The following is a 27,479-nucleotide window of genomic DNA, read 5'->3' as shown; positions in this document are numbered from 1 at the left end:
CTGCAAATTGGTGCAGCCAATATGGAAAGCAGTATGGAGATTACTTGGAAAATTGAGAATGGAACCACCATCTGACCCAGCTGTCCATCTCCTCAATCTATATCCAAAGGACTTAAAAACAGTATACTACAGGACACAGATGCATCAATGTTTACAGCAGCACAATTCACAATAGCTAAACTGTGGGACCAACCTAGATGCCCTTCAATAGATGAATGGATTAAAAACTGTGGGGGGTGTGTGTGTATGTGTGTGTGTGTATGTATACACACACATACACACACACACACATACAATGGAATATTACTCAGCAATAGAAGAAAATAAAATCATGGCATTTGCAGGTAAATGGATGGAGTTAGAAAAGATAATGCTAAGTTAGCCAATCCCAAAAAACCAAATGCTGAATGTTTTATTTGATATAAGGAGGCTGATTCATAGTGGGATAGAGAGTGGGAGATGGGAGGAACAACAAGCTCTAGATAGGGCAGAGGGGTTGGAGGGGAAGGGAGGAGGCATGAGGTTATTAATGATGGTGGAATGTGATAATTATTATCCAAAGTAAAGGTTTGAATACAGGAACTGGGTGTGAATATACTGTGTATGCAATCAGAGATATGAAAAATTGTGCTCTATATGTATAAGAATTATAATGCTTTCTGCTGTCATATATGAATAAAAATTTTTAAAAAAGGTCAGTAAAACCCTCTCACACCAGCCCATATTGACTCCCTCTTGCTGATACAGGAGAACAGTCATTTTAAAAATAATCATGAGGAAAAAAAAAAACCCTTTCAAGTCTGAAATTCAAATATTTCAGAACAGAAAATGGACAAAAAGATAAATATTGGGGCTAGGGTTGTAGTTCAGTGGCAGAGTGCTTACTCAGCATGTGTGAGGCACTGGGCTCGATCCTTAGCCACCACATTAAAAAAAACAAAATAAGGGCATGCTGTCTATCTACAACTATACAACTATATATATATATATATATATATATATATATATATATATATATATATATAGAGAGAGAGAGAGAGAGAGAGAGAGAGAGAAGGGGGGGGGACACCAAATTTGAGAAAAAAGAAAAAGGAAGACAAAATGATCTCCTACACCTCATGGGTCTTTTTTTTTTAATATGTATTTTTTTAGTTGAAGTTGGACACAATGCCTTTATTTTTACTTTTGTTTTTATGTGGTGCTGAGGATTGAACCCAGGCCCTTGCACATGCGAGGTGAGTGCTCTACCGCTGAGCCACCACCCCAGCCCCCCACCTCATGGGTCTTAAATGACCTGAAGCACATGACATAGTCAGTACTGTTGATGAACACAATAAATGTCCATAAATATCAGTTGCAATTTAAAAAACATTCTACTATTGAGAAGAGGAATCACTGTGCAAAGCACCATCATAAAGATAGGAGGTTTACCAAATAAACTCCAGAGAAGATGTCTGCGTCAAGGGAGAAAAGGTTCAAATTTAATCCTTGAGACTGACAGGACCATAAACATTAATATCATCACTTGGATTCAAAGTCCAGCCTCAAGGGAACAAGGATTACTCTGGTAGTTCTTGGACCAGGAAGCCTTAAGAATGTCATCAGATGACTACAGGGCTGGGTAGGAAAGAAAGGTCCCAGAGCAGGACACAGGACTTCCCGTGGGGACGCATCTCACTCACACCCTACCTTGAGGTGATGAAGTCACTGGCTCACCTAACCCCAACTCACTTCCTTCCTCCTGTTCTCTGATCCCTCCTCCAGCTGCAGGCAGGGCATCAGAGGCCCACTGGCTATTCTCTGTCTCTCCCAGGATGGACTCCAGGTCTACCTCCTCCAGGGTGCTCCCCTCAGAGGACAGCAGTTTATCCAAGCCAAATTTCAGTATGTCACTCAACTTGAATGAAGAAAACGAGAGATCCAGTTAGTTCTCATGAAAACACAGATGAGGATGTGTGACTTGCTAAGTGTCTAAATGATACCAGGTAATTCTTTCCCTGATGGACTTTCTTCTCTTCCATCACAAATGACACCTGCCAGGCTGTTTTGAAGTTGGATGAGGAATAAGCAGAGAGGTGATAAATGATGATCAGAGATGTTGACTTTGACAATTATTTACAATACCAAAAAAAATTTGGGCCTCCAATTTTTTTGAGGAGTGGGGGCAGATAAAATGATTCCAGCATCTTCTATAGCACTTCTCACCAGCATTTTTTACAGGCACTTCCAGCAGTCCTGAGAGAACTCAGAGAACCTGTTGGCTACCTTCTTACCTCTCCCACTGCCAAACTCTTATAAAGAGAAGGTGCCACTGAATACCTCATCTCACCATGAGCTGCCACCTGTCCTTGCCAAGCCGCTTTGCTACTACAGTGGTTTATGGGACCCACTTTGGCAAAATCATAACCACCCTGATCACCAGACCCAAAAGCCCTTTCTCAATTTCAATCTCCCTGGATAGTCCTGTGGCACTACCCATCCTGCCCTCTTGCTCCCCCTAGGGGATATACTCAGCCTACTTCCTATGGCTACAGGAACCAGAATCTTAGATAGTGTTACCTGGCTTTCATTTGCTACTTGCAACTCTCCACCTCCCTAAGTACTATCTCTTAGGAATTCTGAACCAATTGGGATCCACATCATGGGACTTCATTTTCATTTTGCCCTTTTAGATTTGGTTAATTATCTCTAGATTGCCTATTCTGTAACTTAGAAACTTTAGCTTGAAAATACCCGAGATGAAAACTATGACAAAAACTAAGCAAAACCATACCTGTTATATTTATATTTAACTTTGGTGTACATATATATAACCAAGCCAAATGGCTTTGGCATTTAGTACCCAAAACAGAAGAAAGCCAAGTATTTATGATGAGGCTCAGTCCATACTGGGACCCTTCCCTCTTCCACTCCTTGGACTATGTCTCCTGGCTTCCCTCGCTACTGCTCACTCACAACATGTCTTTAAGGAACTACCCATTTTTTAAATGAAAACCACTTTATTATAGTAACTAAGAGCATGTAGTTGGAAGTTAAAGAGTGCTCGGATTAGAGTCATGAATCTGATGTTTGGAAAATTTCTTAAGATGGAGGTAAAGACAACATCTATCTCATTTTTTTGTTATTCTTCTTCTAAAACAACTGGAAAAAGTGCACGTCACACAATGCTTAGCACACAGTAAGCATTCAATAAGTGTTCACCGCATCTTTATCTGTTCTGTTTCTGTTGTGTTCTCCTTCTAAAACAAGGAACCTGCTTTCCTTTTTCAGGACTTCACTGCTCTATACTGCTTAGATTTATCAAACCAGAACCACGTCTTTTACTATTAGATTCTTTTAATAACTTAAAAAAATGTCCTGCTGTATTTTGAGACAAGGCAGTGAGTTATCACCCTTATTCCTGGCAACCATAAATAACTCACAGTCTGGTGGGGAGGAAAGAATCAAGACAGAACCAGAGTGTGATTTCTTGCCATGGCTTGGGCAGGAAGTCCCACCGAGGTCCTCTCCACCAGCCCATAGTTTGTACTGGCCCCAGGATCTGGTCCCATGGCAGAGTTTTTGCCTGTGCATTTCACAATAATGTGCTAGCAGCCAATGCCACAGGGAAACCCCTGACTGAATGCCTGGAGCTCCCTCCACTGGGGAAGCATCTCCTCTAACTCCTGACGCCTGTGCCTTCACAACAGCCCATGATGAGCTCCTCTCCCAAGGTCCTGTGAAGAAGTATATTTAGACACCTACAGTGTACACGCACCTCTCTCTCAAGCTTTCACCTTCCATTTGAAATTGCCTCTTCAATAGTGTGAAAATAAAATGCACAGCCTGCCCGGCCACCATGACAGATGAGCATGCAGAAGACTCAAAACACAAAAGGCCAAAGACTCCAGTTACTCTCTAAGATAAACTAAAGTCAAGCAAACAAACAAAACCTAGGGTTCTTCTTTCGAGTTCTAGTACCCCCAAATCTGTGACCCTTTCCTGCAGGTGAGTGACTCCCTAACAAAAACAGCACCTTTTCTGTCTGCAATGCTGATGTGTAAAGATACAGATGTGAGAAAACTGCCATTTTTAAACTCATGCTTGGGCTAGTTGTAAATTTGATGATTCTGCTTGTAATACTGTGTAATTTTTTCCCTTTCATATACCTCTTGAATTTTTTGTTTGATAAGCTGATCCTTTTAAAGCCTGGTTTTTCTTGCAAATTTTTCTAATTCCTTTCTTTTCTGAGTCTCCCTCTAACAATAATGTATATTGATTTTTACTACAAATTCTGTTGACTAAAGCCTACATTATCTTCATCTTTCTAATTTCTATCCCTGTCTTCCTACTTTCTACTCTCATCTTTCAGGCTTAAAGGCTTAAAGCCATCTTGGAACTTGCTCTCTCACACTGCCTGCCTCAAAACAATAGCCAACTCCTGTCATTTCTCTGCAGTTTCCTACAGCAGACTTTCCCACAGTTACTACCTTTTCTCAGACATTTATTACTCTCTTCATGCTTGAATCATACTAGATACTAGGGGTTGATCTCTCTGCATCTAATCCCTCAGAAGGACTTGGGGTGTATTATAATATAGGTTCAATTTTATCTCAAAGGCTGCTGCTAAGGAATAACTCTAAACCTCCTACCAAAAGAGAGCTCTCTAGGATATTCTAAGCCAGCAATTGACTCCCATCTAATTTTTCCTTCTTCAACAAATTAACTCTAGTGCTTTCATCCCTATATCCTATGGCATAATTTTGAATTCCTAATCTTGTTCACTCATCTCTGAGTATGGAATGAGTACTGTAAGTCACTACTCAAAGCGTCTGGGATTAAGGAGGAGCTATGGAACTAATCATCACTGATTAAAAAAAAGGAAGAAAAAAAAAGAACTTAAACAAATTCTCTCTGAGGTAACTCGTGGCACACTCATCTTTAGAAGGCATAAAGAGATTAGATCCTTGATGTTCCGTTACATGCTCAAAGTCATACATCCAGTAAGGGATAAGATGTGAATTTCAATCCAAGTTAGATGGTTCAAAGCTCATTCTCTTTATTCTATTTTCTCTGCCTTTAAATGCCACCCTCATTTTTAGCTTGTATGGCACCTTGCATGTAGTTAGGTACTGAGAGGGTAAGAATTAGGCCAATGAAAAAAATGTGTAATTTGCAACAATGGGTGGTTAATGCTGGTCCTTTTTATTTGCATTCTCATCCAAAGATAGTACTGGTTATAAATCATGAGACTCTAAAAGGAACACATTTTACCTGGAGGTCAGGATCAGCCAAAGGTTTCTGGGCTCCCAGAGTAAAATGGTCTCTTTCTATGATCGTGTTGGTGAGCTGCAGTTTGGAGGCTGCTTTCCTATAAACTATTTCTTCCACAGTGTCTCGGCCAATCAGCCGGATCACTTTCACAGCCCTGTACGGGAGTCAAATGAGAGCAGTGTTAGAAGTCTGCAAAGCTGGGGAAAAAAGCATGCCAGGAAAATACACCCAAAAGGAAGCAAAACCAAATGCCACATTCAGGGAACAATGAAAAGGACACTGCTCATTGGGACCTGAGCATTTGTTAGAGAAATCTGGCCTCAACTTCTTCCTGAACTTTTCCCCAAAAGAGGAAGAGGAAGGAAGATGAAGTGACCACTATTGGGCCTTCATCTGTAGCCAGGATAACCCCTGGCAGGAATGTTACCTCAAGTCAAAGGGTAGCTGAACACAACTTTGTTTCCTCTTTGTGATACTGGGAACCCAACCCAGGAGAGCTTTACCATGAAGTTATAATCCTAGCCTTAAAAAAAAAGTTTTGAGACAGGGTTTAGGTAAGTTGCAAGGTTGGCTTTAAACTTGATCTTCCTGCTTGAGTCTCCCATGCTGATAATGATTACAGGCATGTGCACCCACTGGCTTTAACTTCATTTTTAAACTGAATTAGGATCTAACGTGAGAAACATGAACTAAATAAATTCTAAGTTTCTTCTAATCATTTTGAAATTTAACTGTTCTTTTCAACAAAGTGAGTCTGAACTGATCATGGGACCAATGATCCCCCAACATGACTCTACAAGCCAGCAGCACAACGGGGTTCAAACCCAGTGGACTCTAACTCCAACGTGGCACTGTTGTCAGCACTACACGGTCCACCTTCCTCCCCAATCCACAGCTGCAAGCCAACAGAGCAGAAAGTTGCCAATGACTAACTCACTCACTTGTTCTGGCCAATTCAGTGAGCTCTGGCAGCTGCCCGCAAGTCATTTTGAGGATTAAAATCACTGTCAGAAAAAACAGTATCTGCTGCTTTTAAGTTCATGCCAACTCCACCTGAAAACCATACAAAAAAGGAGTATGATCAGCAACACACAAATAAGGAACTAGAAAACACACAAGGCAGGACTGGGTCCTACTGAAAATCTGAAATCAGTCCAACTGACTGGTTTCATCCTTCAAACTGAAATTTCTGCCCCAAACTTCAGGTTTTGACCACCCTACAGTGGTCAAAAGTGCTACCTCACCTTTCATTGCGTGAACTGGGAAAATTTAATTATCAAATATAACAGAATGAGAGGTAAGCAGAAGAAAAGGATGCTTAAGTTAATTGCATGAAGACACTTAATATTTGTTTGAAAACCTTGATTGGATTTTGCTTCAAACAGTCTGTGAATAAGGACACAAGTTCTTTCAGAAAACAGCTCCAAAAATAAGAGATCTGGGGGCTTCAGTTGTAGCTCATACAATATGATAGGTCCTAGCTTAAGTTCTCTCGACTTTGTGATCTTTCATCCAATTTTAAAAAAAATTACAGAAATGTCTTAGATGCCAAGGGCAAGGGTGGGAAAAAATAGAAGGTGTTAGACTCTACGGGGGAAAGGGGTAGACTTTCTTCAAAGGAATTCTCAAGAAATTTTATTCTAAGAAGAAACTAGGAAGAAAGGAGAAAAAGGCACAGGTGGAAAAGAGTTTGATTTTTTTTCCTGAAAGGGTAGGTGTATCAGGAAGCCCATGGGCACACAGTTTCAGGGAAGGGAAGAACCAGTCTCACATCATACCATGGGAAGACGCTGAGAGCTAAGGTTCTAGAAGGAAACTAGAGAGTTCCCACTGGTCTTTGACTAGGTTCTGAACACACACCCATTTTCTCCTTATTTTTCCATTAAAATGGTGAAATGTTTCATTTGTAAATGGCAAACACAGTAAAATGTTTGCTTTGGCATATGAGGGAAGAAAACTTCATTTGACAAAGAAAATAAAATACTTTGAAAATGCTTTGAGATTTAATTAGCAAGTGACCTCACTCAGCACAGCACAGTCATTTGTCAGAAGCTTCCCTGGCTGTCCTTCCCCACCCCATCGCCACCCCTCCAATGCACACACTCTGTGTTATAGTGTGTTTTATGTTACCTAAAGGGCTCTTATATATAAATGTTTCCTTTCAAATACAAATAACTCTGACATGGTTAAAGATGTTTAGTTTCCAATTAGCAGTAACCCTACACTCAAGAATGCCCCTCCTTTTGCTCCTGACCTTTTGCAAATGATGATTTCCCAAAGGAATCTGGCATCCATACAGGAGAAAGAATGGAAAGTGGGAAAAGTGCCAGAACTTTCTGCTTTCAGATACCCTATACTAGGGTACTCTCTAAACCCCATAACCAGGTTAAAAAGCAAAACAGAACTGCTCAAAAGGTAATGTAATTGCCAAAGAAGAAAGAAGCCATTTTTTAAAGTAATATTTAATTAAATGACATTAATTATAAAGCAATGATTAAATGTAATTTCAAATTTCCTTCTAGTACAAATTGTTTAAATGGAAGGTTAGATGATAGTTGAATTTACATATATACATATATATATACACTAAGCAAAAACACATTTCCAGGTTACCATTTTGCAAGCTATTGAGAGGAGGGAGCTGGAGTAGTGAGAAAATTTAGAACCTAGTGACTACCAGGATAAAAAATTGGAACATCTGGGTTTTCACTCTGCTTTGGACACTGAGTTTTTTGAGTTGGCAAGTCCCAGTAACCTCTGAGTCTCAGTCCAGTTGAGAGGCGTGCAGTAATCTACATCCAGCCCTTTGATGTGCTCTCCAGGAAGCGCTCCAAGAAGGTGCTTTGGAAACACAAAGTTGTTTCGATGCACTGTGCCCATGGCTTGCCAAGTGCTCACACTGCTGAACTGCTGGCCTCTAGGTAGCCCCAAAGAGAGATTTAAAATCATGGGGTAATTCTACACTGTTTTAAAAAGATATGATAATAAACTGATGACATGAAGACAAACAGGTTCTTTCTTTGTCCTCTATTAACAATGATGAGGAAGAGTTTCCAGCCTCTGTTTGTGCTGCACTGCTGGGGGTTGAACTCAGGACCTCACACCTGCCAGGCAAGTACCACTGAGCTATATCCCCTGCCCATCTACAGCCTTTCTGAAAAAAAGAATACCCTCCATCTCCCAGACTCCACTTCTTCTGTAAAGTAAAGCAAACAAATTGAGGTCTTGAAGGTCTTACAAACTTTTATCATTGTCTGAAAATCATTTCCTCAATAGCCCTGTGTGTACTCTAAGACCGTTCTGGGCATCTACAAAGCCTACAAGACATGCAGATACTAATGCCTTTCAACTTCTAGTCTCTCACTCCAATAAATTCATTCCATGTTCACTTTATGTATTTATTTAAGATGTGGTTTTGCTATGTTGCCCAGTTTGGCCTTGACCTTCTGGGCTCAAGTGATCCTCTTGCCTCTAGCCGGGAACACAGGCCTGTGCAACCACACCTGGCCCAATGTTCATTTTAATCACATATTTGTTATCCTGGCATTGTGTGACAAGAAAAATGATGTATTTTTAATTACAATACTTGTATTCTGCAATTGTACAGTTCTTGGCAGTTTATGAGATGCCTGTATACCTGTAATCTCTTTACAATGCAACATTCCTGTAGGACAAGAGGGAATTAACAGGTGAAAAATAAGATAAAACTCAGGAAGGTTAGGTAGACCCCCTGCCAGGATGTGTAAGCAGCAGTGCCCAGGAAAGAATTGTGATCCATGGCTCCAAGGGAGAGTTCCTTGGCTACCCCAAGCTGTTGCTCACAACAGGAAGTTAAGGAAGCATAAAAGTATCTACCAGATATAAAAACACACGCTCATGCCAGGGGCAGTGGCACTCATCTATAATCCCAGCAGCTTGGGAGACTGAGGCAGGAGGATCCAAGTTCAAAGCCAGCCTCAGCAACAGCAAAGGACTAAGCAACTCAGTGAGACCCTGTCTCTAAATAAAATACAAAATAGGGCTGGGGATGTGACTCAGTGGTCGAGTGCCCCTGAGTTCAATCCACCTTCCCAAACACATACACACACATTCATTTACAAGAATATGGAAAATCTCCAAATAACTTAAGTTCAGTTTTTTATAAACATTTTCAGGATTATGAAAACACACTGGAGCCTAATATAAACTATGGACTTCCTCAAAAGAGAGACTTATGAACATGTATATGTACACACACACACACACACACACACACACACACACACACACACACTTTCCCATATAGTTTATCCAGGTCAAGAATCCCCAGATTCTTTGGCACACACTGGATGGCCACACAGTGTGGCAGTCAGGTGTGTGCTCTATTTCATGTGATATAAAAATGGAATTAGGACACTGCTCATGGGGAACCACTAGCTCAGGGAATACATGCTGGTCACAAATCTGTGGTACCCACAGAGACACACATGCTATGGAGAAGGATAACAAACGGAAGTGGGAGAGAGAGTTGGAATGGCTTTCTGGAGGAGAGAGTACCAAGGTATAGATCATCCTTCCAACCTTTGTACCTAACACATCAGATACCAGGCAAGTTTAGAATGCAGTATTCTGAGCACAGGAGAACTATTCTGCCGAGACCATTCTAATTTCCCCTTTCACAGGGCACAGCGGAGTACTTATAAGGTGTTTCCCCTTGTACATTCACCCTTTGAATTGTTCCTTTCCTAAAGAATTCAAAGGTTAAGTGGCTGCAGAGCACCAAAAGTGTTTCTGCCCACCCAACCTATAGGGAGATCCGCTAAGTACCCACAGGAACCTCAGTCTTTGAAAGTCTTAGTTGGTTTCAGGCTCTAGCCAATATCCTCTTCGACTCTTCCTCACTAACATAATTATTAATGCTCCCCTGGTTCCTCCTTAATCCAAGACCCTACCTCCAGTGCTGAGCTTTGATTTTTAGGCTATACTCTCTATATAGTAGAGGTCCCCAAAGTTCAGATGATGATGGACAGGAGCCCCGACTTAATCAAAGTTAGCACTTTGGGAGCTGAGCTGAGTTCAAATAAGCTGTGTCTGACTACCCTCACGATACCTACTGAGGGAATTCAAGAATGCCTGACCATTAATATTTCTCATATGGTATGGCTGCCTGGTTTTGGGAAATGGTCACCCACTGGCAACCCACAATTGGGATGACCCTTTTGCTGAAGGTAGGGTAAGACTAAGCAGCCTCCTGGTCATACTGCTCATTTTGGTTTTTGTTTGTTTTTTAAAAAAACTTTCTTCCTATATTTATTTTGTCAAGCCAACTACCGTTTAATCTGTAATTCCCTGAACACTTGCAATGAATGTCCTTTCACCCTTGCATCCTTGGGAAACATCTCATCTGAACTCTGCTAAGGAATGACCTCAGAGTCAATCACTGTGCAGGTACTGCACTTGAACAGTTGGCTTTCAGAGCAGGGGAGGACTCATCTACCTTTCCCACAGTATCCCTCGGGCCATCATGTCTACTAGAATGAAATGATCTTGAGAGCAGAAACAGGATCTTCATAGAGCACACAGGACAGGAGTCAAGAACATGTTCTGGAATCCAGCAGACCTAAGTTTAAATCCAAGTCCTACCACTTACTACTGTGTGACCCTGTACAAGCGAGTAAACTTTCTAAATTCTTCATATACCACATAGGGCCTTGTAAAAATTAAATGAGATAAAGCATGTAAAACACAATGCCTATCAGACAGTGATCAAAAAGTGGTAGCTATTATCAAATCTAGTAAGTGGAATAATGTGAAAACTTAAAACCTCCATTAACATATATACACTCTCTCTATTTTTCTCCAGTGTTCTGTCTCAACAACTGTCCAGGAAACAGCCCTGCCTGTACCAAAGAGGCTCTTCATGCTTACTACACCTACCCTTCTCCCTCCTCACCAAATGAGCTGCAACAAGGGGCAGGAAGCTGGGGTTTCTTTGGCACCTACTGACTATTCTCTGGGTTCAGAGTCCAAATATATTTTCTGTTGATTCTGGTGATATTCCACCAGACTTCTTTTTCATGTGGTTTAAATCTTGCACTGAGGAAAGCATGTGCTTTTAAAAGCATGTGTATATACATATACATGTATAAAAAAGAGAAATACTAAAAAAAATAAGTTTGTATCTAGTGAATGTGAAAAGGCAGTCATTCTCTGTGTTTTGGTACTATTAACCATGTTGCAATTCCAGGCATCCCTAAAACCATTCTCTGCATTCTTGGAGAATACAGCAGTGGTCAAGGTTGCCAGATTCTCTACTTGTCCTTCCTAGACCCATTTTCAAGTCATCAAAAGATCTACCACCACCTGAACTAATTGCTCCTTTCCTGTAACTCAAAAAAGTTGCATTTACTGTAATTGTGCACTCTGCACAGCTCATGAATTTCTTTATTTAAATATATTTCTTAGAAAAGCAGTGGGTTCAGAACTTTTCAAGTTTGATTTTCTAAAGTCCTTCATTTGGGTATTAAGGGGAAAGTAAGAACAGTAGAGAGTACTGAGCTAAAAACTGTACATCTCCAGAAGTCTGGGTGGAAAGCCTTCTAGATCTAACAAACAAAATAAAGCAAAAATTATTATGCTTTTGGGGCTGGGATTGTGTCTCAGTGGTAGAGCGCTTGCTTAGCACAGGCGGGACCTGGGTTCGATCCCCAGCACCACATAAAAATAAAGGCATTGTGTTGTGTCCATCTACACCTAAAAAAATAAATATTAAAAAACAAAACAAAACAAAAAAAACCTATTATGCTTTTGAGGTAGAATGTTTAGTGTAAATCTCTGGACCTACCAAGTAGCTCAAAAGTAATACTGCTCTTTAAAAATTAAGACTCTTCATCATGTTAAAACCTTTCTAAAGTATACTTTTATGGCAGTGACATTTTATGCTGACAATAATAAGCCATGATAGAATATTTTAAAACTTCAGTGCATGACCAATTGGGACAAGCTAAACAGCAGCCTGGGCCTTAGCAGATGCATGATTTTGAGGCCACCTTGACTCTGGCACTCAGTTACCAAGGCTTTTGTCCAGGCTGATCTGCCACAGAATATAAATTCTAGGCTATGAAAATGGGAGCTGCCAGGAGTTGGGGAGTGGTTTCCATCACCTTGATATATCTCTCTCTTTTTTAAAAATTAATTAATTTATTTTAGTTGGATATATATGACAGAAGAATGCATTTGGATTCATTGTACACAATTGCAACACAACTTCACATTTCTATGGTTATACATAATGTAGCAAGAACTGGGCACAGCACTCAGCCACATAATGTGGCAAGGACACAAGGTCACAGAGATAATGGCTGCTAGCATTCATGCCATTCCTTTTAGTGCAAGAAAATAAAGTAAGGGAATTTTTCCACCAAAGAAAGGGAAAGGTTTACAGTGTGGTAGTTATTTTTAAAAGCTTTTGGAAGAATGTGTTTTAATTATTTAGAATTACAGCCAGGGGCTGGGGGTGTAGCTCAGGAGGTAGAGCACTTGCCTAGTATGTGCAAGGCCATGGGTTTAATCCCCAGTATGGGGGCTGGATAAAAAGCCACAAAACAGAATTACAACCAGGTATAGTGAAACATACCTGTAATCCTATCTATTCAGGAGAATTATGCAGGAGGATAGCAAATTCAAGAGCAGCTGAGGGAACATAGAGAAACCTGTCTCAAGCTCAGTGGAAGAGCACTTGCCTAGTATGCCAAGGCTCTGGTTTCAACCCCCAGTACCCACCCCACACACAGAAAATCAGAATTACTAATATTCCTTCTCCTCCTTCTTCTTCCTTTTTCTTTGTGCAGAATTGGGAATTGAACCCAGGGGCACTCTACCACTGAGCTGCATCCCCAACACTTTTTGTTGTGTTGTTATTGTTGTTTTGCAGTAAGGGAGATTGAACCCAGGTGTGTCTTACCTCTGAGCTACTTCCCTGCTCCTTTTTACTTTATATTTTGAGACAAGATCTCACCAAATAGCCCAGGTTGGCCTCGTACTTGTGAACTTCCCACCTCAACCTCCAGAGATCCTGAGATTATAGGCATGTGCCTAGCATGATGCCCACTGTGTCAAATATTTCTTAAATAAATGAAAGGATGCATGATTTCTGTATATTAATCCCTTATTACTTATTCTATCAAAACAGAGATGAAGTATGAAAATTATGTTTCATTTAAATTTTTCATCATTTTTTGCCTAGACAACAACAAATGCAATTTTGAAAATAAATCCATTGGTTATCATGGGGTGATACTTTTAAGTATTTTATCCCACTTTTATACTCAGATAAACCCTATACAACAAGTACACAACATTATATAAATATATGTTGGTTTTTCACTTTAGTGGGAACATGTACAAAATGATGAGTCAAAATAAAACATAACCACAACCAAATAAAAGGCCTTATACTGATTTCTTTCTGTCATGACTGTGGATGTGGAATCCTTTACAAGCAATTTAGCCCACTAATTCCAATGGTTAGAATTCGTATTTGCAGACCCCATTCACAATGAATTGACAGCCTAAATATGTTTTCTAACAATCCAATTAGTCTTTAACAAAACAAAGTCTTACAGCTTTATAAAGTACTACCTTTTAAAAGGCAAATCAGTCACAGGACTTTGAGCCAAAGGCATCCACCAAATTGTAATCTTTCTTCAAAATATAGAACCCATATCATACTAGGCTAGGTTCCACAAAGGATTTGGCAATGTCCCCTGCTGTCCTCTATCATCATTGATCACTTCAGGTCAAATTACCCTTCAGTCACTTGAAGTATCATATTTATTTAGAGAGAAGTTCAAAATGCCTGAATAAAAATCTTTAATATTTTTAATGACAAGCAAAGATAAACATAGGTCAGAATCTTCATGGGCTTAGGAAAAAATAATAAGTCATCAGCTTTAAGGGACTATTTTGGTCATGTGAAACCTTCTCATGAAGCAGAAACACATGGTTTCCTTTGTGTCTCTTTTAAGTGAGATTACTTTTGCAACATCCTAAAGTTAAAATATTAGTATCTAACAATGTAGCCAGAGGCAAGTTACATAATGTCCTCTCATATTCCCTTCTGTAAAAGGTTATTTTAGGAGAAGTGATCTCTACAGTTTCCTTCAATAACAAGATCCTATAAATCAATGGGCATTTAAACAGTCCAGGCAGATGGCTATCTTTTTTTTTTATTATTCTCACATATCTTCATGGTCTCTCTTGACTTGTTCCATTTCTTAATCTCATAATAATATTGATGTTGATAATAAAAATTTTATGCCTAACACTAACCATACTCAATCTCCTTATAGTTGGAGCCAACATCCTCCAGTTTGGGCAATCTGTGGAGTTGGAGAACAAATGACCAGTGTTTTCTACATACAGGAAAACCTTTCATTAGCTCTACTGAAATCCTGTCATTAAAGCACCCCTGACTCTTCCCATCCAAGGGCCACAACAACCCAAGTCCTTTAATCACAGAAAACGTCCTCTCTAGAATCTAGTTAATTATTTTACCTCTACAGAGAGTTGAATTAATCTGTCCAATACCATCAGCAAAAACAATGATTGGTGCTACTGCTGGATGAGAGAAATTTGAGCATTTCTTTTAATATGATTGCTCTGTAGAGATTGCAATTGTTTTTGCTAAAGTTAATTAATGCCCCGAATGACCTTCCTCATATTTCATAGCAACACTTCAAGCTAAAATCAGAAAGAATGACTTTTTAAAAATCATAAAGTACAGGAAAAGTCTTGAAAAATCCCAAGAAATTGCACTTTTTTTTGCCTGGAAAAAATAGCACAAAAGAGCAAGGGATACTAAGATGTTAGCAAGAGACCCATCCCAGGGAAGATATCTTCTCTCAAATGAAAACTTCAGTTAGGTAAACTGAGTCATACTTCTGGATGCCTACAGTATCCCAAATAGACTACAGCCAGCCCTTTTTAAAATAATTCCAGGGAAAGTTTTACATCCTCCTTTGGTTGACCCATGCCCATGTTTAGACTGCCACAGTCAAAAAGTACTTCCTTCTGTGTAAGTAGACTCCTTCTTGCTATAATTTAATTTTGTTTTTCTGGTTCTACATGCCAGAGAAATAAATGAATCTAAGCCTAAAAGACTTGGTCCCAGAATACACTCGAAATAACAAAACAAACAACCCAGTTAAAAAAAATGGGTCAGGGGCTGGGGATGTGGCTCAAGCGGTAGCATGCTCACCTGGCATGCGTGCGGCCCGGGTTCAATCCTCAGCACCACATACCAACAAAGATGTTGTGTCCACCGAGAACTGAAAAATAAATAGTAAAAATTCTCTCTCTCTCTCTCGTCTCTCACTCTCTCTTTAAAAAAAAAATGGGTCAAAGCTCTGAACAGACACTTCAACAAAGAAGATATATGGATGGCACATAAACACATGTAAAAGATGCTCAAGATCCCCAGTTGTTTGGGAAGTTCAAATTAATACCCCAAGTAGACATAACTACATACTCACTAGAAAGGCTAAAATGAAAAACATCGAGCACACGAAGTGTTGGCTAGGACATGGAACAACTGGAACTCTCATACTCTGTTGGTGGGAATGTAAAATAATGCAATCACCTTGGAAAACAAATTGTTCAATTTCTTAAAAAGTTAAACATACACCAACCATATAGTTCACCCATTCCACTTCTGTATATTTACTCTAGAGAAATGAAAGCACGTCTAGAATATGACTTGTACATGAAATCTTCATAGCAACTCATTTATAATGGTCCCAAATTGGATACAAGATAAATGTCTAAAATGGTTGAGTACATAAATAAACAGTTGCATACATAAATAAATATATGGTAGATCAATATGATGGAATTCTATTTGATGATAAAAAGGAAAAAAATTCATGGGTACATGTAACAAATGGCTGAATCTCAAAATAATTAGGCTGAGTGAAAAAGTCAGACAAAATAGAACACGTACTGTATGATTTAATTTACATGAAATACAAAGAAGTGCAAATTAACTTAGAGTGACAGAACCCGGAACAGCCAATGCCAGCAATGGAGTGGCTGTGTAAGGACTACAAAGGGTGAAGGATATGTTCACTATCTTGACGATGGTGATGGTTTTAGGTTGTATATAAACTTATCAAACTATACATTTTAAATATGTGCAGTTTATGTCAGACCTCACTGAAACTGTTCTTAAAGAAAATCCTATCATATCCACTAGAAAAGTTGAGGTATAATCCTGTCTTCTTTTCTCTTCTCTTCCTCTAGCCCTATCTCTAGAACATCCTGTCTTCTCTCCCTCAGATTAAACAAGTCCAGTTATTTCTTTTAAACTTTTCCAACCAGAATTAACTTTTCCTTGTGCTCTCTTAAAAAATTAAATCAATAAATACTTAAGTCCTAATAATCACACAAGAACTAAAAACCAAAAATGTTTTTAGGACAATGTTCTGAAGCTTCCACATGCTCTCTTCTAGACAATCTCAGAGAGATTAAGTAACTTGCCCAAGCTCATAAAGGAAGTGAGTGAACAAGCTGGATTCAAAGTCAGGTGCCTCTAACTCAAAAGCCTACACTAGGAACTGGGGTTGTGGCTTAGCGGTAGAGCGCCCGCCTAGTACATGTGAGGCCCTGGTTTCGATCGTTAGCACCACACAAAAATAAATAAATAAAATAAAGGTATTATGTACAACTAAAGAAAGAAAGAAAGAAAAAAAGCCTACACTAATAATGAAACTGATGCACTCCAATTCTAAGGCATTTTTACCAAAGAATTGAGCAATAATATATATTAAAAGAAATTCAGCTGTATTACTTTTAAGTGTACATACAACTCAAATTATTCAACCAAGAGATGCCAAATCTGATGGACCGTCTTCAATAAACTCATCTGCATTTGGTGGTACAATTTTCCATGTGAGCTATAAGGTAAAACAGATTTTCTCTTCTTCTTGAGTAGATTAAACCAGTTTTATATATTAAATACCCCCCAAAGTTGCCTTTTCCATAGCAAAAAGGTAACTTTGATTCAAACCAGTTTGAATCATCCCAAATTCTGAAAAAACCAAGCCAAATCAGTGACTGTCCTCACTGGATATAGTCCAAATGAATGCACAATGGAACCAGCTGTGCAAAGTCCAAAGATGAAACAAAAATGAGCACACACACGTACCCTGCCACTAATTAAAAATGTACTAGTGTTACAAGTATACAGTTTCAGTGGTGGTGTTATCTTTGTTCAGAAGCATGGTACATTATTGTAAAGCTGAAGCTATCTAGCATTTAATTAGGTTACTAATTCTGGGGAGACTCATATTACCTTCAAGTCTTTTCCTGGATTGTGACCATGCCTTAATGTATTAATTTCATGATGACTATATTTTAAGATGGGGCACATTTAAATGCAGAGTACTGGTCACATTCTCCAAAATGTCCACATGATAAGATTTTAGCTATGTATAGTTTGAGACATTTATTAGAAAAAAATCACTGTTAATTCTCACTCCTAATTTTAATAGTCAAGAGATATTTTATATTGCATTTTAAGTATAAGTTAGCATTTCACAGTCTTCACCCAAAGTATACATACAAATATCAACAGAAACAAAAAAATCATTAAGTGACATTCTGTATTTCCATTAGTATCCAATCAACTAATAAATTCAGCCTTAATGCACTATCATCTTACTCCCTAGCTCTACTTTATGCCTATCAGAAATAAAATAAAGTCAGTGTAAAATGTATGAGTCATTATTCTTCAGTCATGCCAAAGCCATAACCTTTAACCTAAGATTACAAATAAAGTGCTATGTGTGAAATTCAATACTGTTTTAACTTTTGGGTGTTGAGGTCTAATAAATATAACATTTCTGAAGAAAATTAAAACATTCTGGATCAATTCCATTCATTTTCATGATTTCCTCAGTAGATTTCTATGGCTTTGACTAAGCTTGCTAGTGTGCAGATCTGGGATAAACTGATGAAGTTTGGCATCATTTAGTTTATAATCTGTATCACCAGTTAGTACAAGGCACAGAAATGTTCATTCCCCTATGCACTTCAAAGTACTTCATTTATTATCTAAACAGTTATTCTGACAAAACCATTAGTCAAGAAGAAAGTAAAGATATATTATTTTTTAAACGATGCAACTTTCACACCAGACTCCTTTAACCACCCATGCTATTTCTGGCAAAGTTTTTATTTCCTAAAGAATACATCCCCTGTCGCCATTCCAATTTTTTCTTGCCTATGAAAAGGCCAGGGCTTGTTTTTAATTAGTTTTCACTCAAAGTGAGCTTTTATATATTTCAAGATTTACCTTAACTTTTCCCTAAGTCCCTCATTTTTCTAGCCTCTTCTAAGGAAATACTAAATTTAAATATGAGCAAGTGCCTGCAAAAATCAAATTGACTTTATCAGCTAACTTCAAGTGATGACAGCGATGAACCAGGAGACATGCACACAAGGTAAAAACAAGACACTTTACATTGGAGCTCTGAGCGAGGGCTTTTGGAGTTAATAAGAACTAAGTTTCATGATTTAGAATGAGGTATATTCTCTTATTCGCTTTTTCTTTCTTTTATTCTTCAAATTCGTACTGCAGGTATATTACCAGATAACATGCTTGTAGGATTTTGTCTTATGAAAAACACAATGTTCTGGTCTTCAGAAGTCCACATCACCAGTGAGCTGAGAGGGTGGGTTGAATTATGTCCATAGTCTTGTTAGCAAAGATGGGTTGGGCTGCAGACCAAACCAAATAAAACAACATGAGGTCAGATATGAACTTGTTTAGTAAAGAAACATAACTTTGTCAACCATTTTAGCCATTTTTAGGAATACAGTTCAGTGGCATCAAGTATATTTACTAAAACTACCAAGTAGTATTACTTTAGATTCAACTGGACTCCAGCCTCAATGTCTGGATATACAATCACTGCTTGATGCTCATGGCTTCACAGAGATAAATGCCATTCTATTTCCAGGTAACTTCCTCAATATTCAGAGCCAGAGCTCAATCAGCACAGTATAGTTGTCTACTGAGGTGAGGAATAGGCTGCCCAAACCAAGCATTTGTCTATTTCCTTCCAGATGAAGATAGAAACTTTGATCTTCTCTTCCTTGCCATTAAGCAAAGAAGGAACCCACTATTTCCTGACCTTTGGGAGTTTTGCAAACTTCAGACTGCAGTTCAGAACACAGACAAGAAACTGTCCAAGAAAAACATGCCCCAAATGAACAGGATATAAACAAAGCTGTAATGAGGTAATTAATGGTAGGGACTTGACTCCCCTCACTTTGCTTCTCTGATAACAATCTGGCATTTTATCAGCATCCTCTTTATCTGGAAGGATTCACTATGTTCTGCTGGTGGAACTATTCTGGGAGGGGACAAAGACATGCTTTCATCTTGGAAAGGAAATGGAACTACATCTAGAAGGGGTAAGGAAGAGTCAAAGCCGTAAAAAGACCTCCAAGTCTTTTTTTGACAGAAGGGAGAAGTAAATGGAAAATAGGATGCCCTGTTTCTCTGAAAGCATAGAAGCAAGTTCTAATGGGAAAGAAGTCACAGAGTCCTCAGCCAGGCCACAAGAGTGATGACTGTGCTTCCCGCCTTTGTTCCAATTCTGCACCTTCTCCCCATTGTCATCTAATTATCTTTCTTTCAAAACTAAAGAAACTTAAACTAATTTATATCATGGCATAAGTGACTATAATAACATAAAAGTCATTTACCTCCCACTGTGATGTCCATTTTCTTAGAAGGGATGAAATCCAAATACTAAAAGAATAAAAGCCTACCTGAGTCTTTAAGACCTGGCTTAAGATGAAGGCTGCATTTGAGATATCTGGGTGGAGAGAGGGCACTGCCTAAGATTTCTCAAGTCATTTCACACAGGTTGTTACTACATTGGGCAGGGTGTGTGATAAAGCTGGCCCTGGTCAATGACTAGAGTGGGTTTGATCTGGCCCCTCTAATGGTTTCACTTCTAAGAGAAAAGGGAACTGCTATGGGAGAATTAATTTATAGTAAAGAATGGCGCCTTGTTTCCCCTCCAAAACATGGCCTCTCCACTTAAATTTCACAACAAGCAGCCATGGATTGGTTATGGAAGAACTTGGGAAAAATAGGGCTTTGAATTCCCTATCCTATTTAGGCCTCAGGAATATTTATTCAAGGTTGAGCCAGGGTATCTGGCCAATTCCAAACCCACAGCCTGGGGTTTCTAAATCAGAGTGTGGATTGCCCAGTGACACTAGTTCCCTTCTCTCAGGCTGAGTAGCAATCCTGTGGAGTCACCTATGTTCATACTCAGGGCCCTGGTGACAATTCACAATGCTTCAGGTAAGGAGTAGGGCATAAAGAAGTGGCTCTGCTGGCTGGCTTTCAATAGGGAGTTCTATAAGGACATGGTATTCTAAGGCTGCCACTTTAGAGATGTGTTCAACCAGGTAGCAGAATGCTGATCCTTCTCTAGTCTTTCTCCTATGTCCAGTTTCAATCTCTTATGAATTAAATTCTTAAATATCTTAAATCATGTAGTTTTTAAAAAAAGGTTAAAGAAAATAATTGTATTATATTAATTATATAATATTGAAGCTTAGCAAGAAAACCTGTTTCTCTTCACTAGATTTATACAAGTTATAGTAAGTATAAATAAATTCTACTTTTTGTTTAATCTACACCGAAATGGAGCTGCACCTTCAAATCTCATTTCACAGGAAAGAAGGAGTCTTTGTGGGAAAATAAATAAATAAGTAGCCCGGCAAGAACCAAACCAATACTACTCACCCATCACCCACACAGACAGCTCAAGGGACTCCCTAGATTCATGTTTGAAAATAGTTTCCAGCCACTGCTTTGAAAATTATTTCTTTTCTGTGTGACACATCCTTCAGTAACAATTCAGTTTTTCCTTGGCTACCTAGATATATTTCCATAGTTTGTGCCAAAACAGATGACTTCTTCCTGTACAGTTCTAATAATCAAAAAAGAGCAGATTTATTTATAGAGCAGCACCTTTCATACAAATATATACTTTATTAATGCTCTCACTTTATATACTGAGCAGGAAAATCTCACTACTGGGGTCATGCCTAATTTTCATTCTAAGGCTGAACTAAAGTTTCCCTATGGGGGCTGGGGTAGTGGCTCAGTAGTAGAGTGCTTGCCTAGTGTGAGGCCCTGGGTTTGATCCTCAGCACCACATAAAAACAAAAGCATTGTTTCCATCTACAACTATACATATACATACACACACACACACACACACACACACACACATGATATTTATATAGAAATATAAAGTTTTCCTATGTGTCTAAGAGTTTTCATCTACAGCTGAGAGAAATCTTTGATTTCTTGTAGCTGGTAGTCGGGGCACAAATGGCCTAGCCAAGTGATCTCCCTGCTGCCAAAAGCCTCAGAGGAGCCTACCTCGCCCTCAGTGTGCCCTCACCTCAAGTTGGTGAAGGAGGGAAGTGGGACTAAGCACAAGGAAAACTCAAAACTAAGGAACCAAAGGAGGTTTTAACCACTTCATAGACCTTACAGTCAGCCAAATGCTCCTGTCATGTATCTGTCAGAGAAGTTCCTCAAAGTTACCACCTGCAATTTGGAGTAACATTAGTAATTTAAACACATCACTGATTCAGATTTGAGTTTTTCCAAATCAGTTCAGAATTACCATATAAGAAAACATAGGTAATTTTATAAATTTTCATTGAAAGCCTTGTGATTCTATTTTTTAAGAGAATAAAAACAGGGATGATCAGAAAGGTTACTGTATGTGAAAGTACTTTGTAAATTTCATATTCTACATAAATTTTTGTTACTATTGCTTTTTTCTTTCCTTTTAGCAACTCTGGAGATTCTCAAAAATTATGTAAGATTTCAACAGTGGAAACTTAACATGACACACTGAAGACAGATAGGAAACATTTTTTAATGGTTTAAAAGGTATGCATAAATAGCAACCCACAAATAATCTTATTAAGATTTTATGCTTCTTAGCCTCAAGCCACATTTTCTATTTACTAAGACACTTATAACTGCAATGACCCATGATTTCCTATACTAAGGAAATTTTCTTTTGTAAGACATTCTCAGAACTTCAGTTAAGCCAGTTTTATTTAGCAACCTGTCACAACCACTTGGACCTAACTGCAACTTTTTCTTCTTTTTCTGTGGATTTCAGATTAGAAAAAGAGACCACTGCCAATGCAATGCCCAAGGGGGCAAGTGTTTCAAGAAAGAAAAGTCTAAATATTTGTTATTCAAAACCACAGGTTAACTCTGGCACGTGGAGAACTAGCTTGTCTTACATCACAGAGCATCATGGGTAGCTAGTGGAAGGACTTGCTATGGGGTGAGGAGTTAGGGTAGCCAAGACAATGGCAGATGGGTTCTGGAGTCAGATCACCTGGATTCAAATCCATGCCTTATCACTTACCAGCAGACTGAGGTAGGGCATATTTCTAAATTTTCTTCTGCCCAGCCTTTGCCCTCCCTCAGTAATAATAACAATGATAATAAGCTCACAGTGACTTTTGTGATGATTAAATGAGTTAGTATGTGTAAGGTTCTAAAACAGTGCCTGGCCCATGGTAAACATTTGCTAATTGTTATCATTAATCACTAATTAGGATGAAAAAAATCAGAGTACAAAAGATAGGGACAAGAAGTGTCACAGCACATCATGACAGATCCCTGGGTCTGACTCAACACTGCATTTTTCTAGTGCCTGACACTTTAATGTTCCCAATAAATATCTGTTGAGTGAGTGACTCATAGTCCCTGACTCCTTCCACAGTCATTTTTTCACTGTGGACACATTAGATTTATTCCTTCTGGACTCTGGAGTGTCATCTTTTTTTTTTTTATCTCCAAAGAAAGTTACCAATGCCTGCCACTTGCTACCTCAAACTGATGATAATCAATATAAGAAAAAAAAATCATTTCACACTCCCTAAAGGGCTTTGGGAAGAAAGTGATATATATATTTTTAAAGACAAATGTTCCTTTGTTATTGATTGGCAGGAGGGCTGGGCATGTAGCTCAGTGGTGGAGTGCCCCTGAGAGGTACAGTGCCTAGCAGGCATCAGGTCTGGGTTCCATTCCCAGCACTAGAGGGACAAAAAATGAAGAAGAGAAAGAAGAAGGAGGAGGAAGAGAAGGAAGAGAATAAAAGAAAAGAAAACCGAGCAAGCATGAGCAGTCAGTTATGGTGGAGAAGCCTCTGTGAGTCCAGATTCCATCATTTTCTTTGGAGAAGGGAACTTCTGCCAGGTGGATGGAGTGTGATGTCAGGCATTACATGTGACGAGGAGAGGACTGGATGTTCAGCCCTCAGTGTGCCAAGGTAACTGAAACTGCTAACTTATGGGTGCCTGTGGCACAGGCAGAAGAAGCTGTCCAATAGGTGGAACATCACTATAAAACCAGTGATTTGGGAGACTGAGGTAATAGGATTTCAAGTTTGAGGCCAGCCTCAGCAACTTTGTAAGATCCTAAGCAACTCAGTGAGATCCTGTCTCCAAAAAATAAATAAATAAAATAAAAGGGCTGGGGATGTGGTTCAGTGGTAGAGTACCCCTGGTTTAATTCCCAGTTGGTGGGGGGCAGGGGGGGTGGGCAAGCTTCATTTGATTCTATGAGTTCCAGATCTAGAATTGACTTATCAGTGTAGGTGTGTGGCAACTCCAGAGTGCATAAGATCGAAAAAGAAGTGGGCTGAGGGCAGGACAAAGAGGTGCATCAATGTCTGAAAGGCAACAGGAAAAAGCAGAAAGAAGTGGCCAGAGAAGGTCACTGAGGAAAGAGTATCATATGAAAGGAAGTTTGCAATAGTGTCAACTCCAGATACAAACCAAAAAAGATGACTGCAAAGCATCCAATGGCTTTTTTAACTAGGAGGTCACTACAATTTCACCTTTCTAGATACAGTTTCAGTGCAGTGGTAGAAGGAGTTGGCTGCAGTAGTCTGAGGAATGATTAGGAGGGGAGGAAGTAGGAGCCTATGAACACAGAACTTTTTCTAACATCTGACCACAGAAGATGGACTGCAGACCTCTCTTCTCTTTCAAACAAGAGATGAGACCCAGGATGTTAGACAAGGGCACAGAACAGGCCCTCAGTAAATACATTTAATGGTGATGAAGAATGGTCACAAATTCAAGTGATATGAGAACACATGGTAAAACAAATGCTTATTAATGCTGACCTATGACCATTTACTCTTTTCTCTCTTTCATGAGAGGGGCCCATCCAATTTCATGTATATTTTACATATTTTCAATTCATGTAGTCATGCAATAGTGCAAACATTCTCCAATGCCAATAAATAAACTTCTTGATCATAAACATAAAAAAGAGAACATATACTATAAAAAAGAGGATGTCTGTAACTGGCTTGGAGGGAGACAAGCAGCGGAATGTCTCAATGTTCCAGGTGAGTGAGAAAAATAAGCTAAGGAGGAACAAGCAAAAGCATGCAGGTCACAATGCATCTAGTCCAGCCAATGTGACTAATGAAGCTTGTTTTAACTAGATTATAAATGAAGGAGTCCCTGCTTAGCTGAGGTTTTGCTTTCTGCAATTTCAGTTACCCATGGCCCAAAAATACCACATGGAAAATTCCAGGAATAAACAATTGATACGTTTTAGTTTGTGTACCATTTTGAATAGCATGAATAAATCTCATGCGACCCTGCTCTGTTCCACCAGAGACGTGAGTCAGCCCTTTGTGCAGCATATCCACAATATAGATGCTACCCACCTGTGAACAGCCAGCCACCTCACTTATCAGACTGACCATGGCAGTAATGAGTGCTTGTGTTCAAGTCATAACAACAGTGATGCTTGAAATTCAGATATGCCCAAGATAAGATGATTCCTAAAAAGTAGAAGTTCTCAACTTAATAAGGAAAGAGAATAATAAGGTTGGTGGTAAGATTTATGATAAGAACAAATGAAGTAGTCCCTGTGAAACTGTAAAGAGAGAAAAAAGAAATTCATGCTAGTTTTTCTGCCACAATTCAAGTTACAGCTATAGTGTGTGGTATTATAGTAACAAACATAGTACACGTAGTATCTGGTACTTTATAGTTTCAGGCACCAGTGGGGGTTTTGAACTTGTCCCCTGAGAATGAGGTTGGGCAGGAGGGTGTACTATAGTCTAGCAAGGGTCAAGACTCAGAAGCAGAGTAGAAAAAAACTATGCCAGTCAGGGAAAGATAACCAAAACATACTATAATATTATTTTTCCATGTCTTCATTTGAAGCCTACTATAATTAATCTTTGCCTGCCTATTTATTCCCTAATTCATATCTGTTTGAAAAGAAAAATATACATATATACTTCTGGACTTAAAATGATCCCTACTACATAGGATAAAAAAACTGCATATTGTCAGCATTTGGAACTTGGTACTGTGAAATCCTTAAGTTAGAATTTAAAATGCCTGCTGAGCACCTTGTCTACTATTTTTGAGAAAATATTTATGGCCAAGAAAATGACAGTTCCTTTTGGAAAAATATTGCTAAAGCATTTAAAAATTTTAATATTACTAAATTTAAACTTTCCCCCATTACTATTCAGTATTCCCACAAGAGTAAAATGCCATCTTTGGGGCAAATACTGTTCTTATTCCATATCAATGGTTTCTCCTGTTAAACAATAAGCCATTTATTTTTGTGAATTTCTTGGGTCACCCATGGTTCAAGTGGAAGCAAAGCTCTTTATGATGACTTCCAAGTTATGAATCATAAAGCTCTATCACAATCTCCCCCTTGTTGGGCCCCACTGTCTGCAGAGTGCATGGCCTGACTTTGTTCTCACATGAAATCACCATGAGTGACTTCTAAAAGTCCTCGAGATGGCAAGCTGAATTTCCTTTTTTCCCCTGCTCTGCTACTTGAGGAAGCTTTCTGGACTTTCTGGAACCCACTAAGCCTTATCCTTAGGAAAGATATCCTATAAGGAAGTGGTTAATATACATGGTCAGGCCTATAGGCTGTTGTTCTATCTCACCAGCTAGACTGGATATTCTTTTTGAGGATGAAGACCTTTTTCTTTACTTAGCATTTTGCCCAAGACCTAAAACCACTAAGTACATAAGGAATGTTTAGCCAACAATCAACTGATTGGATTCTAAGTTTTAGAGTGAATGGCAGCAATAGGCCACAGATTATCATCATTGTCAGAAATTTCACCTAAGAATGAGATTGTTTGCAGATCAAATAACTTGTTCTAACATGACCTGAATTGGCCTGTGAAAGTAACAGATAACATTTAAGAAAAGCTCCTCCCTACAAGTTTTGTTTTTCTAGCTTGCTTTGTGAATGCATTCCATAAGAGGTGAACTCCTCATTCCTCTTGCTCAAGGACATACTTAAAAAAAGGTCTTAAAGAGATCTGTCAGAGATGAAATTGGCTGGGCCCTCTTTAGGAACGGAGAGCGGAAAAAAATTGGTGTCAGACAACAGAGTATATTTTTATGCAAACAGCCATAGAATACAAAAACATGATTTCATTTCACATGCTGAACCTCAGCTACTGCTACATAGAATTCGGAAGGCCACAAGCACAGCTCTCTAAATAAATACTAGGCAGAGCCACAGTAAGGAGGCAGAGTAGGCAGTTGCCCAGTGTGATTCCACCAGCACTGGGAAAGAACCTTCCAAACGCTGCTTCTATGTCTTCTTTATTTAAGTCCTAAAATGCCATCACCAAAGTCTCATGGTTTTATTTCAAATATATGTCCCTGTGATACAATCAGCCTCAAAGAAACTAACACTGGGGTCATTGACATGTCTGTGAAAAAAAAAAAAGAGTGGACACAATTTAGTCTATAGGCAAAGAGGAAGAGTGAGCAACTGAAAAACCCTTGAGCAGAAATGAACATCTCACCTTGACATCTGGCCCAAAGCCTGGCCTGGTGTCACACAGTCACACTACTTAAACCAAGAGGTCAGGGTTTCCAGACTGATGAGGTAGCAGGTTCCTTCTTTCACCAACAACTCTTAGCAAATGAGGATGGTGTAGGGAGACTCATTTCCTGTACCCTGTTTCCCTAAGCCTCCTGGAAATCAGTGGTAACCACAGGAAGGGTGGAGTCTGGGAATTCTATGCTGGGGGAAGAGGATATTCTACATTAACAGTACTGGGAAAGCCCTATTCTTGGGTGTTTCTACTTTTGTAATGGGCAACGCT

The 27,479-nt window shown here is 39.0% G+C and overlaps 1 pseudogene; it reads right to left on the bottom strand.

Moving 5' to 3' along the window:
* Positions 1-27,479, bottom strand: part of LOC144373479 (transport and Golgi organization protein 1 homolog) — a 153,304-nt pseudogene that overhangs the window by 77,641 nt on the left and 48,184 nt on the right.

The sequence above is a fragment of the Ictidomys tridecemlineatus genome, unplaced genomic scaffold (assembly GCF_052094955.1).
Source record: "Ictidomys tridecemlineatus isolate mIctTri1 unplaced genomic scaffold, mIctTri1.hap1 Scaffold_407, whole genome shotgun sequence".
Taxonomy (NCBI): Eukaryota; Metazoa; Chordata; class Mammalia; order Rodentia; family Sciuridae; genus Ictidomys; species Ictidomys tridecemlineatus.
The sequence above is the reverse complement of the archived record's forward strand: the minus strand, read 5'-3'. Positions and strand labels throughout refer to the sequence as shown.